At 39.7% G+C, this 15,160-nt stretch overlaps 1 protein-coding gene across 1 annotated transcript in view; it reads right to left on the bottom strand.

Annotated features, from left to right (window-relative positions):
• LOC128686290 (protein tyrosine phosphatase domain-containing protein 1-like) overlaps positions 1-14,043 on the bottom strand; it is a 494,075-nt gene extending 480,032 nt beyond the window's left edge. The window contains exon 1 of the mRNA XM_070085962.1: positions 13,156-14,043. The gene's annotated coding sequence lies outside the window, so the exon portion shown is untranslated. The remainder of the gene's footprint in view (positions 1-13,155) is intronic.
• Positions 14,044-15,160: the final 1,117 nt, after the last annotated feature.

The following is a 15,160-nucleotide window of genomic DNA, read 5'->3' as shown; positions in this document are numbered from 1 at the left end:
AAGACCACAAAACATTACAGTATCAGAGATATGAAAGGAATTGTGTAGAATATACCACGTGAAAAGCCGTCGCTCAACTGGCGAACAATGTCAACCTCAGTGGTCCAAGAATATATATCATTCTGCTAATAGATATACAAAATATAGCTAGAACACAGAAAACAGCCTTGAAGAGGAAGTTGGACAATTATTTGCTGAACATGGCTTGTCTGCTGGTCTTTGTACAGTCAAGGGGTGGTTCTGCGTAGTAAATCAATGGGTGGTTTTTGAACAGCGTCAGACAGTGGTAGAAATATAAACACATATGCAGTATAATGTGATCCTTTATTGACAACGTTTCGCCCACACAGTGGGCTTTTTCAAGTCACAAGCAGATCTACCTGGGGTGGAAGGTACGCGATTATTTATAGTCAGGCTCAGAATGTTGAGGTCAGGTGGAGAATGCTGCATCTGATGATGTACCGAGTGGGGTTATAGTCTAAAACCTCAACATTCTGAACCTGACTATAAATACTCGCGTACCTTCCACCCCAGGTAGATCTGTTTATGACTTGAAAAAGCCCACTGTGTGGGCAAAACGTTGTCAATAAAGGATCACATTATACTGCATATGTGTTTAGATTTCCATTGTGTCGGTATTTTATACCATTTATTTCCGTCAGACAGTGGTCTTTATTCAAAGTCAAGAAGTGGGATCTGTGTAGCGAGTATGAATAAGCAGACCTGATCTGGGACTTGGTCGCCTGGGAATTGATTCCCTAAAATCATATTCAGGTGTCTCTGCAGAGGGTGTAAAATACATTGGTCATTTCTGAGGCAAAAAGGGGCAGGGTTCTTTACAATGAGTCATGAGTAGGTCAATGTCATGACCCGACATAGTAAAACAATTACAGCAGAGGCCACCGCAGTGGCTCAGCCACTAAACTGGTCAATTTATTACCACTTAAAGACAGGGTGAAATTAGAATTCTTAAGCGAAATCTGATAATAGATTTGGCGACGTCAATTTTGAAAGACATGAAAATAGATAATGCAATACGATTTTTGTTCATATATATATATATATATATATATATATATATATATATATATATATATATATATATATATATATATATATATATATATATATATATATATATATATATATATATATATTGATCAATAACAACACTGGTATTGATCAATAACAACACTGCGCTAGCCAAGGATTCGAACCCATGTTGTACTGGCCTGCCTCATGGTAACCGAGAACCACATGACGCTTTAAACGACATGCCCACCCAACCCTACAAGAATGGCGCAGCCAGCACACAGCTAGCTGTTGGGCCGCCATCCGAGGGCTTACGGCGGTGTGGGAGCTTCTAAGCTAATTTCATTCTCATCCCTGTTTAGTGTACTAGCCTCACGAGCAGTATTTATATATTATTGTAACAACGTCAGGCTCGTGAGGCTAGTTCACCTAACAGGGATGAGAATGAAATTAGCTTAGAAGCTCCTACACCTCCGCATGCCCTCGGATGGCGGCCTAACAGCTAGCTGTGTGCTGGCTGCGCCATTCTTGTAGGGTTGGGTGGTTCTGTGATTTAAAGCGTCATGTGGTTCTCGCTTACCATGAGGCAGGCCAGTACAACGTGGATTCGAATATATATATATATATATATATATATATATATATATATATATATATATATATATATATATATATATATATATATATATATATATATATATATATATATACATACACTAGTATTTAGATAAAGGTAATAAGGTTTTCGTTGCATTTATGGATTTGGAAAATACATCTGATAGGGTGGATAAGGGAGCAATGTAGCAGATATTGCAAGTGTATGGAGTGACAGATTACTGCAAGCAGATAAGAGTTTTTACGAGGATAATGAAACTCAGGTTAGGGTACGTAAGAGAGAGGGAAATTATTTCCCAGTAAAAGTAGGCCTGAGGCAGGGATGTCACCGTGGTTGTTCAACATATTTATAGATGAGACGTGAATACTCAGGTGATGGTGAAAGTTATGCGATTAAAAGATAACGAATTTAACAATAGGTGGGATTTGTTTTAGTTGCTTTTTGCTGATGACACTGTTTCTGGGAGATTCTGAAAAGAAGTTGTAGAGGTTGGTGGAAGAATTTGGAAGGGAATGTAGAAGAAGGTAATTAAAAGGTAACCTAGGAAAGAGCAAGGTACTGAGGATTAAAAAAATAGGATATGAAAGATTGGATATCGGTTACCATAAGGGAATGGAAAAAATGAATGTGTTCAAATATTTGAGAGTGAACTTGTCAGCAGATGGGTCAATGAAAGACGAGATGAAGCACAGAACTGATGAAGGGAGAAATAGAGTGGTGCACTGAGGAGTCTGTGGAGACAAGGAATGTTACCCATGGAAGCAATGAGCGGAATGTATGAGAGTATAGTGGTACCTACACTCTTATATGTATCTGGTAGCATAGCTGGTGATTGTTGCAACAAGGAAAAGACTGGACAGCTGAGATGTTGTGTCTGAGGGCAATGTGAGGTGTGAATATAATGCAGAAAATCCATAGCTTGGAGATTAGATGATGTGCAAGGTTGCTAAACGTGTTGTCCAGAGGGCTCAAAAAGGATTGATGAGGTGCCTTGGATATTTAGAGAGGATGGAACGAAAGAGAATGACTCAGAGAGCATATAAATCAGTAGTGGAAAGAAGTCGTGGTTGGGGTCATCCGTAGAAAGGTTCGACAGAGGTTTTGTGTCCGAGGGGCTTAGACTTCCAGCAAGCTTGCATGAGCGTGTTAGACAGGAGAAAGTGGAGGCAAATGGGTTTTATGACTTGACGTCTGACTTGAGGCGTGGAGGTGTGACGTACAGCGCCTGCACTCTGAAGGAGAGATGGAGATGTGTTGTAGTTTTTGAACTATAGCACTTGCACTCCTCTGAAAAGAGTGATGGAGTGAGTAACAATGATGAAAGTATTCTTTTTCGAGTCACCCAACCTTGGTGGTAAACGCATATATATATATATATATATATATATATATATATATATATATATATATATATATATATATATATATATATATATATATATATATATATATATATATATATATATATATATATATATATATATATATATATATATATATATATATATATATATATATATATATATAGAGAGAGAGAGAGAGAGAGAGAGAGAGAGAGAGAGTATAATTTTATATAATTTTCTCTCATATATGTTTAAAAGATATATTTTTTTCATTATGTTAATGTAAAAATTAATAACTTTGTACCCAAAGAACCTTAGAATACTTACCTAACCTTATTATAACCTTAATTTAGCCTAATCCAAATAAATATATTTGAGATAAGTTTATAATAATTTAATAATAAACACAGACCATGAAACATAGTTTTTTCATCAAGCTCAGAATAATTTTTGAGAAATTATTGCATTCACAATGTTTTGCTTGCCTTATTCGGCAAGAAGAGCGTTGCTATTTAAGCCCAAATCGCCAGTTTTAACTATGCAGCATGATATATATAGATACATTCATATATATATATATAAAGAACATAAGAAAGGAGGATCACTGCAGCAGGCCTGTTGGCCCATACTAGGCAGGTCCTTTACAATTCATCCCACTAACAAAACATTTGCCCAACCCAATTTTCAATGCGCGCGCGTGTCTGTTGTGTGTGTGATGATGTTATGATGTTATGAATGAAAAAAAAGATGGATGTCCTGGACCTAAAAAACAAAGTTGAAGAGGGTAGGCGAGTTTCAGTGGGGAGAAATAAATGGGATTAAGTCAGGAGTAGCTGTGTTAGAGCTAAGGAAAGGGTAGCAATAATGTTGAAGGACCAGTTATGGAAGGAGAAAAGGGAATATAAATGTGTAAATTCAAGGATTATGTGGATTAAATTAAGGGTCGGATGTGAAAAGTGGGCCATAATAAGCGTGTATGCACCTGGAGAAGAGAGGAGTGTGGAGAAGAGAGATTTTGGGAGATGTTAAGCGAATGTATAGGAACCTTTCAACCAAGTGAGAGAGTAATTGTGGTAGGGGACCTAAATGCTAAAGAAGGACAAACATTTAGAGAGGGTGTGGCAGGTAAGTTTGGGGTGCCAGGTGTCAATAATAATGGGAGCCCTTTGATTGAGCTTTGTATAGAATGAGGTTTAGTTATAAGTAATACGTATTTTAAGAAAAAGAGGATAAATAAGTATACAAGATATGATGTAGGGCGAAATGACAGTAGTTTGTTGGACTATGTATTGGTAGATAAAAAACTGTTGACTAGACTTAAGGATGTACATGTTTATAGAGGGGCCACAGATATAGCAGATCACTTTCTAGTTGTAGCTACAGTGAGAGTAAAAGGAAGATGGGATACAAGGAAAATAGAAGCAGCAAGTAAGAGAGAGGTGAAGGTTTATAAACTAAAAGAGGAGGCGGATAGGGTAAGATGTAAACAACTATTGGAGGATAGGTGGGCTAGTGAGAGTATAGGCAATGGGGTCGATGTAGTATGGGGTAGGTTTAAGAATGTAGTGTTAGAGTGTTCAGCAGAAGTTTGTAGTTACAGGACAGTTGGTGTGGGAGGGAAGAAAAGCGATTGGTGGAATGATGATGTAAAGAGAGTAGTAAGGGAGAAAAAGTTAGCATATGAGAGGTTTTACAAAGTAAAAGGAGGGAGGAGTATATGGAGAGAAAAAGAGAGGTTAAGAGAGTGGCAAAGCAATGTAAAAAGAGAGCAAATGAGAGAGTGGGTGAAATGTTATCAACAAATTTTATTAAAAATAAGAAAAAGTTTTGGAGTGAGATTAACAAGTTAAGGAAGCCTAGGGAACAAATGGATTTGACAGTTAAAAATAGGAGAGGAGAATTATTAAATGGAGAGTTAGAGATATTGGGAAGACGGAGGGAATATTTTGAGGAATTGTTAAATGTTGATGAAGATAGGAAAGCTGTGATTTCGTGTATAGGGCAAGGAGGAATAACATCTTGTAGGAGTGAGGAAGAGCCAGTTTTGAGTGTGGGGGAAGTTCGTGAGGCAGTGGGTAGAATGAAAGGGAAAAAGGCAGCTGGGATTAATGGGATAAAGATAAAAATGTTAAAATTAGGAGGGGATGTAGTTTTGAAGTGGTTGATGCTATTATTTAATAAATATGTGGAAGAGGGTAAGGTAACATAGGATTGGCAGAGAGCATGCATAGTTCCTTTGTATAAAGGCAAAAGGGATAAAAGAGTGCAAAAATTAAAGGGGAATAAGTCTGTTGAGTATACCTGGTAAAGTGTATGGTAGAGTTATTATTGAAAGAATTAACTGTATGACAGAGAATAGGATAGCAGATGAACAAGGAGGCTTTACGAAAGGTAGGGGGTGTGTAGACCAAGTGTTTACAGTGAAACATATAGGTGAACGGTATTTAGATTAGGCTAAAGAGGTTTTTGTGGCATTTATGGATTTGGAAAAGGCATATGACAGGGTGGATAGGGGGGCAATGTGGCAGATGTTGCAGGTGTATGGTATAGGAGGTAGGTTACTGAAAGCAGTGAAGAGTTTTTACGAGGATAGTGAGGCTCAGGTTAGATTATGTAGGAGAGAGGGAGATTATTTCTCAGTAAAAGGTCTTAGACAAGGATGTGTGATGTCACCGTGGTTGTTCAATATATTTATAGATGGGATTGTAAGAGAAGTGAATACTAGGGTCTTGGCAGGAGGTGTGGAGTTAAAATATAAAGAATCAAATACAAAGTGGGAGTTGTCACAGTTGCTCTTTGCTGATGACACTGTGCTTTTGGGGGAATCTGAAGAGACGTTGCAGAGGTTGGTGGATAAATTTGGTAGGGTATGTAAAAGAAGAAAATGAAAAGTGAATATAGGAAAGAATAAGGTTATGAGGATAACAAAAAGATTAGATGATGAAAGATTGGATATCAGATTGGAGGGAGAGAGTATGGAGGACGTGAATGTATTCAGATATTTAGGAGTGGACGTGTCAGCAGATGGGTCTATGAAGGATGAGGTGAATCACAGAATTGATGAGGGGAAAAGGGCGAGTGGTGCACTTAGGAGTCTGTGCAAACAAAGAACTTTGTCCGTGGATTCAAAGAGGGGAATGTATCAGAGTATAGTTGTACCAACATTCTGGCTTAAGGGTGAAGCATGGGTGATGAATATTGCAACGAGGAGAAGGCTGGAGGCAGCATTTAGTAACTTTCCACCTATTCCATATACTTGCAACTTCTGCCACATTGCTCCCCTATCCACTCTATCATATGCCTTTTCTAAATCCATAAATGCAATAAAAACTTCACTACCTTTATCAAAATACTGTTCACATATATGCTTCAATGTAAACACTTGATCTACACATCCCCCACCCACTCTAAAACCTCCTTGCTTATCCGCAATCCTACATTCTGTCTTACCTCTAATTCCTTCAATTATAACCCTACCATACACTTTTCCTGGTATACTCAGTAAACTTATTCCTCCATAATTTTTACAATCTCTTTTGTCCCCCTTCCATTTATATAAAGGGACTATACATGCTCTTCGCCAATCCCTAGGTACTTTCCCTTCTTTCACACATTTTTTTTTTCAACAAGTCAGCCGTCTCCCACCGAGGCAGGGTGACCCAAAAAAGAAAGAAAATCCCCAAAAAGAAAATACTTTCATCATCATTCAACACTTTCACCACACTTAAACATTATCACTGTTTTTGCAGAGGTGCTCAGAATACAACAGTTTAGAAGCATATACGTATAAAGATACACAACATATCAATCCAAACTGCCAATATCCCAAACCCCTCCTTTAAAGTGCAGGCATTGTACTTCCCATTTCCAGGACTCAAGTCCGACTATATGAAAATAATTTCATACATTTACTAAACAAAAATACCAACCACTCCAACACTATATCCCCCCTGCTTTTAACATTTCTGTCATGATCCCGTCAGTTCCAGCTGCTTTACCCACTTTCATTCTACGTAATGCCTCACGCACCTCCCCCACACTCACATCCTGTTCTTCTTCACTCCTAAAAGATGGTATACCTCCCTGGCCAGTGCATGAAATTACCGCTTCCCGTTCTTCGTCGACATTTAAAAGTTCCTCAAAATATTCTCTCCATCTACACAAAACCTCCAGCTCCACATCTACTAACTCTCCTACTCTGTTTTTAACTGACAAATCCACTCGTTCTCTAGGCTTTCTTAACTTATATAACTCACTCCAATTTTTTTTCTTTTTTTCATTAAAATTTCTTGACAGTGCCTCTCCCACTATCATCTGGTCTCCTTTTGCACTCTCTCATCACTCTCTTTACCTTTCTTTTACTCTCCATATACTCTACTCTTCTTATAACACTTCTGCTTTGTAAAAACCTCTCATAAGCTAACTTTTTCTCTCTTATCACACCCTTTACTTCATCATTCCACCAATCACTCCTCTTTCCTCCTGCACCCACCCTCCTATAACCACAAACTTCTGCCCCACATTCTAATACTGCATTTTTAAAACTATTCCAACCCTCTTCAACCCCCCCACTACTCATACTTGCACCAGCCCACCTTTCTGCCAATAGTCGCTTATATCTCGCCCGAACTTCCTCCTCCCTTACTTTATACACTTTCACCTCCCTCTTGCTTGTTGTTGCCATTTTCCTCTTTTCCCATCTGCCTCTTACTCTAACTGTAGCTACAACTAAATAATGATCCGATATATTAGTTTCCCCTCTATAAACGTGCACATCCTGGAGCCTACCCATCAACCTTTTATCCATCAATACATAATCTAACAAACTACTTTCATTATGTGCTATATCATACCTTGTATATTTATTTATCCTCTTCTTCATAAAATATGTATTAGTTATTACCAAACTCTTTCTACAAGTAGCTCAATTAAAGGCTCCCCATTTTCATTTACCCCTGCCACCCCAAATTTACCTACTACTTCCTCTACAACATTTTTGCTCACTTTAACATTGAAATCCCCAACCACCATTATATATATATATATATATATATATATATATATATATATATATATATATATATATATATATATATATATATATATATATATATATTTAACGGCCGTTTCCCACCAAGGCAGGGTGGCTCGTAAACGAAAAGCTGTCATCATCATTCACTCTATCACTGTCTTGCCAGAGGCATGCTTATGCTACAGTTATAAAACTGCAACATTAACACCCATTGTTATGCAAAAATGTGGGATAGCTGGGGGCTTGAGCCTGGTCTACGGGCAAAGGTAAAAGTTACATCTCAAGCCCAAACAGGCCACCCCGGGCTATCCCAGTCAAAACAGAAAGCGCTAAACTAGTATGTGTACTTAAAGGGGTTGGGTAACAGAGGGTTAGGCAAAAATCCCAATTAGGAAAATATATCTATTTAGTCACCATAACATAACATAATCCTAAACGCCCAAACGAGGGTACACAAGCAACAGCTGGCTTGAGGTTCAGCCACCATAACACTAGGCCTCGTCAGCGCCAGGCCCACTCTACTCCACTCCCAACCTCATTTCTTATTTCCTCACTCCTCCCACAGCACCCTGACCATGTCAGAGCCTGGGTGAACATACAGGTAAGCCATATGAGAGCCTATGGCTTGAGTTGGATAAACAAAATGAGTGCACAACTACAAACTTATCTTAAATACACAGCATCTCCGACGCCAGCCTCTACACACCATGCTAACGTCACGTGACTCCCCCAAACCATGCTTACTCCGCGCACCCAAACATCCTTGGAAAATAAATCCTTAACAGAATTTCTTTATAATTACAGTTAGAGTACTTTACAGCACCCCCAAATGCACATTATCAATTATAAAATTATTCTTTACAACTATAATATTCATATTATTATGGCACACTTCTCCACTATATGTACATTACGATGTCATGCAGAACCCTGCATAACAACCATCCTTCAGAGTGCAGGCACTGTACTTCCCATCTCCAGGAATCAAGTCCGGCCTTCCGGTTTCCCTGAATCCCTTCATAAATGTTACCTTTCTTACACTCCAACAGCATGTGAAGTCCTAACAATCATTTGTCTCCATATGCTCCTAACACGCTCACGCACGCTTGCTGGAAATCCAAGCTCCTGGCACACAAAACCTCCTTTGCCCCCTCCCCCCAACCTTTCTTAAGGCGACCCCTACCCTGAGTTCCTTCCACTACAAATTTATACATTCTCGAAGTCATTCCATTTCGTTTCATCCTTTTTACATTTCCAAACCATCTCAACAACCCCTCCTCAGCCCTCTGGATAATACTTTTGGTAATCCAGCACCTCCTTCTAATCTCCAAATTACGGATTCTCTGCATTATATTCACACCACATATTGCCCTCATACATGACATCTCCACTGCCTCCAGCCTTCTCCTTGCTGCAACATTCACCTCGCATGCCTCACACCCATACAAAAGCGTTGGTGTAACTACACTCTTATACACTCCCGTCTTTACTTTCATGGATAGAGTTCTCTGTCTACACAGACTCTTCAGTGCACCACTCACCTTTTTCCGTCGTCGATTCTATGATTCACCTCATCTTTCATAGACCCATTTGCTGACACGTCCACTCCCAAATATCTGAATACTTTCACCTCCTCCATACTCTCTCCCTCCAATCTGATATCCAATCGTCCGTTACCTAAATTTTTGGTTATCCTCATCACCTCACTCTTCCCTATATTCACTTTTAATTTCCTTCTTTTACATACCCTACCAAACTCATCAACGAAACTCTGCAACTTCTCTTCAGAATCTCCCAAAAGCACAGTGTCATCAGCAAAGAGCAACTGTGACAACTTCCACTTTGTGTTAGATTCTTTATCTTTTAACCCCACACCTCTTGTCAACATCCGAGCATTCACTTCTCTTAAAACTCCATCTATAACTATACTGAGCAACTATGCTGACATCACACATCCCTACTTGACATCACACATCCCTACCTGACATCAGGCAGGCCTACTTTTACTGGGAAATAATCTCCCTCGCGCCTACATACTCTAACTCGAGCCTCACTATCCTCGTAAAGACTACACTGTTTTCAATAACCTACCTCCTACACCATACATCTGCCACATTGCCTCGCTATCCACCCTATTATACGCCTTTTTCAAATCCATGCCACTAAAACTTATTTACCCTTATGTAAATACTGTTCACCTATATGTTTAACTGCAAACACTTGGTCTACACACCCCCTACCCTTCCAAAAGTCTCCTTGTTCATCTGCTATCCTGCTCTCCTTTGCATATATATATATATATATATATATATATATATATATATATATATATATATATATATATATATATATATATATATATAGTTCCTTGATAATGTGAGTAGTCACGAAAGCGCTTGGAATTTCTCTATTCTTTCAGAGTGGTTGTTTTGCATATATATATATATATATATATATATATATATATATATATATATATATATATATATATATATATATATATATATATATATATATATATATATATATATATATATATATATATATATATATATATATATATATATATATATATGTAGGTAGTAGGTTGGTAGACAGCAACCACCCAGGGAGGTACTACCGTCCTGCCAAGTGAGTGTAAAACGAAAGCCTGTAATTGTTTTACATGATGGTAGGATTGCTGGTGTTCATTTTTCTGTCTCATAAACGTGCAAGATTTCAGGTACATCTTGCTACTTCCACTTACACTTAGGTCACACTACACATACATGTACAAGCATATATATACACACACCCCTCTGGGTTTTCTTCTATTTTCTTACTAGTTCTTGTTCTTGTTTATTTCCTCTTACCTCCATGGGGAAGTGAAACAGAATTCTTCCTCCGTAAGCCATGCGTGTTGTAAAGGCAACTAAAATGCCAGGAGCAAGGGGCTAGTAACCCCTTCTCCTGTATGTATTACTAAATGTAAAAGGATAAACTTTAGTTTTTCCTTTTGAGCGACCCCGCCTTGGTGGGATACGGCCGGTGTGCTGAAAGATATATATATATATATATATATATATATATATATATATATATATATATATATATATATATATATATATATATATATACATATATATATATATATATATATATATATATATATATATATATATATATATATATATATATATATATATATATATATATATATATATATATATATATATATATATATATATATATATATATATATATATAGGATGGGGTCCAGCTCTGGTGTAAATTGTGGGACCCACAGCCTCGGAGAAGTGGATAAAAAGGCTTCAAGGAAGATATTCCACTTCCCCTACCACCCCATCTTTTCATTCTTTTTTTACCAATAGGTATATTTTATTACATAATATGGTACAAAAGGTTTAAGAGATAAATTGTTGATATAAAGATAGCATATACAGTACATGAGATGTGAGAGATACATGTCTAGTATATATTGTTACAAGTTTGTCACTGATTATAATGCGAGAATCTTATCCAGCTCTTCAGAACTGGGGCGCATGCCCAAAATACAGCAGGCATTACCCCTCTGAACAGCAGCGCGGAGTCGCTGGAACAGAAAACTAGCTTCCCTGGGATCCCTAGTTACCCTGATGAGTTTTTGTCTCGCCCCTTAAGGAACGTAGATGCACTCTTTCCCCATGAGCCAAGGGTCTCTGAGCCTATGGGAACAAACATATAATGATGGACAAGTTCTCCATATTTTCTAGACTTTTGGGACTCCCTGAAGCTGGCGGCTGCCCCTCCTTCCTCCCTGGTGTATTGGAGATAGGTATCAGCCAAGGTAGATGCACACGTGTAGTCCCACATCACCTGCTTACTGTCTGTTCAGGCTTGAAGTGTGATACCATCTGGACGCTTCTAGCTGCCATCAGATCTGCATAGCTGAGGTGGCTTCCTTACTGCTGGGCATCCGGCTGTTGTGAGGCTCCTCTTGTTATTAACCTCCTCATGTCTTGCAATCTTTCGCTCGAATTTACGGCACACAAGACCATGGTACTCGAATCGGTCTGCTGCTTCACTGCCACAAATACACCACAAATATATATATATATATATATATATATATATATATATATATATATATATATATATATATATATATATATATATATATATATATAAATGCGCCACACAGAAACAAACAGAGATATATACAGAAACAGATCGCAGACAGCAGGATTCGAAACCAGATCAGAGGAGGCTGGTAAGGTTGTCCAAGTGACGCTCAAAACCACTTACCACAGATGCCTCAAAAGTTAGGCAGCCTGGTTCACAAACCATGTTTCTTCTTAGCCTGAGCACACCAAAGGGGTTCAAGCATGGTTTCAAGCTATTTCATTGTCCTCCTATGTTCTGACTTCACAGGCGATTTGTATAATAATAATAATAATAATAATAATAATAATAATAATAATAATAATAATAATAATAATATTATTATTATTATTATTATTATTATTATTATTATTATTATTATTATTATTATTAATATTATTTACTACAAGTGCATGTACAAGATATACAGTTTTAGCTGACATCAATGACATACTACTATATAGAAAGCCACTTGTTCTGCTGAGAATTTCGGGGAAACTAGGTCAGTTTTGTCCCAGGATGCGACCCACACTAGTCGACTAACACCCAGGCACCTATTATACTGATGGGTGAACATAGACAACAGGTGTAAGAAAACACGTTCCATGTTTCCACCCCTTCCCCGGGAATCGAATCCGGAACCTCATAGTGCGAAGCGAGAGCTTTCACTGTGACCTGATGGCACATATAGAGTATATACAGAAACAAATCAGAATCATCAGGTTTCGACATCACGTCAGGGTTTCGAATTCAAACAATTTATAGTTTTTTTTAAGGGCAGTTGAGGTACCCCTTCGCTACTCTCAGACATTACGGGGATCTTTGCTACGTTAAGATACTTCTTTCTAATCTTTTGCTACTTTGAAGAATTTTATTGCATTTTTTTTCTGCTTCTGGGTATTATGTGGTAATTATTAGCATCCAAATGTTCCTATTCTCTCCAAGAACATTTGGACGGCAAATTGCATACTAGAGCGCAGTGGGTGTCTTACCTTTGCTTGCGAGGCTCAGGAGAAGAATGATGATGTGCCTCCTCTTACCATCAGGACGAGCACCTGCTGCCCATCACGCTGCACCACTACTGACCAGCAGGCTGCACCACTACTGACCAGCAAGCTGCACCACTACTGACCTGCTGTCTCGACTGCTAATGACCAGCAGGCTGGGCATGCACTGACTAGGAGGCTGGAGAGCAACTGTCAAACAGGTTGGACTTCTAATGACTAGCAGGCTGGATTGCTACTAACCAGCAGGCTGGACTGCTACTGACCAGCAGGCTAGACTACCGTCCAACAGGCTGGGCTATTGTGCAGCAAGTTAGACCATTACTGATCAGCAATATGGCACTCCATCCTGGCTGATACCTTAGGTGATGAGTGAGGGTCAATATCCGTGAATCTTCCCGTCAGTTATTAGCACTATGCCTTGGTCAGTTTATTTACGTATGGATGGAGACACTGACACACAGACGGTCCCTGGGAGCGAAAAGCTTCCTTTGGCTTCGGCAAATGAGCTTTGCGTGCGACAGACGGCCCCTGGGTGCGACAGAGGGACCGTGGGTGCCACAGACGGCCCCTGGGTGCAACAGAGGGACCGTGGGTGCCACAGACGGCCCCTGGGTTCGACAGAGGGACCGTGGATGCCACAGACGGCCCCTGGGTGCACCAATGGACGTTGTGCGAGAAAGGGAAAACTCTGAGTGTAATAGACGGTTAATGTTGCCCAGAATAACACAGAGGAAGGTGTGCTACTACGTCTATTTACCTAACGCGGGGCGAGCCGCAGCCACACTGAGAGCGGCAGGCAGCTAGCAAGGCTCAACCGTGGCCTGACTCCTCCCACACCATGCATGACGCCACTCCGCCCGCAACCACCACCACCACCACCACCACCATCATTATTACCACTACCGCTTCACCCCCCTCACCCATTATACATACACACGCACACCCACACCACACACGCATACACACACAGGAAGTGGAACAATCTGGAGAGTGAAGTAGTGGAGGCGGGATCCATACATAGCTTTAACAAGAGGTACGGTAAGGCTCATGGAGCAAGGAGTGGATCTAGTAGCAACCAGCAAAGAGGTGGGACCAGGAGCTATAACTCGACCCCTGCAACTAAATAGGTGAGCACACACAAACACATGCACACACCATGGGCTAAGAGGCAGGGCCAGGAGCTGTGAATCAACCCCTGCAAACACAACTAGGCGAGTACACACACACACATACACACACACACACACACACACACACACACACACACATACACACGCACACACACACATGACATGTGCCTAAGACAAAATGGTAACTGACTAACACACGCACACACATGGGCAGGCAAAAGTTTCTCGTTATGGGGGATTTCAGTCTCAAAGGGGTCCAGAAACGTGGAGGGCGCAGATGCTGGAGGCTTTACTGGAAAACTTCACGCACCAACTTGCTAGGGACACTACCAGAGAGAGAGAGAGAGGAAAGGACGAACCAGCAAGGCTGGACCTCATATTTACCTTGAGCACTTCCGACATAGGGAATATAACATACGAAAGGTCCCTCCCTCGGTGCTAGTGGTCACGTGGTCCTGAGTTTCGAATACATTGTTGAGCTCACAGTGGAGAATGAAGCAGCACAAGAAGGGAAGAAGCCAAACATGAAAAGAGGGAACTGCACATGCATGAAGTAATTACTGCATGAGGTGCTGTAGGGAAGAGAACTACGGGAAAGACAAAATGAAATGATGGAAAACGTGGCCTCGAAGTGCAGGGAGGCAGAGGAAAAGTTCATTCTCAGGAGTAACAGAAACAATGGGAAGACCAGAGCGAGCCCTTGGTTCACCCACAGGTATAGAGAGGCCAAAGCGAAGTGCACTAGAGCTTGGAAGAAAGTATAGATCGTAAAGGACCCCGGTAAATAAGGAGCTGAGCCGAAGAGCCAGAAACGAACATGCATACACAAGTAGAAAGGCTCAGCGGCAATATTAGAATGA

This window comes from Cherax quadricarinatus, chromosome 17, assembly GCF_038502225.1.
Source record: "Cherax quadricarinatus isolate ZL_2023a chromosome 17, ASM3850222v1, whole genome shotgun sequence".
NCBI lineage: Eukaryota > Metazoa > Arthropoda > Malacostraca > Decapoda > Parastacidae > Cherax > Cherax quadricarinatus.
This window is presented reverse-complemented; position numbering and strand designations above follow the sequence as displayed.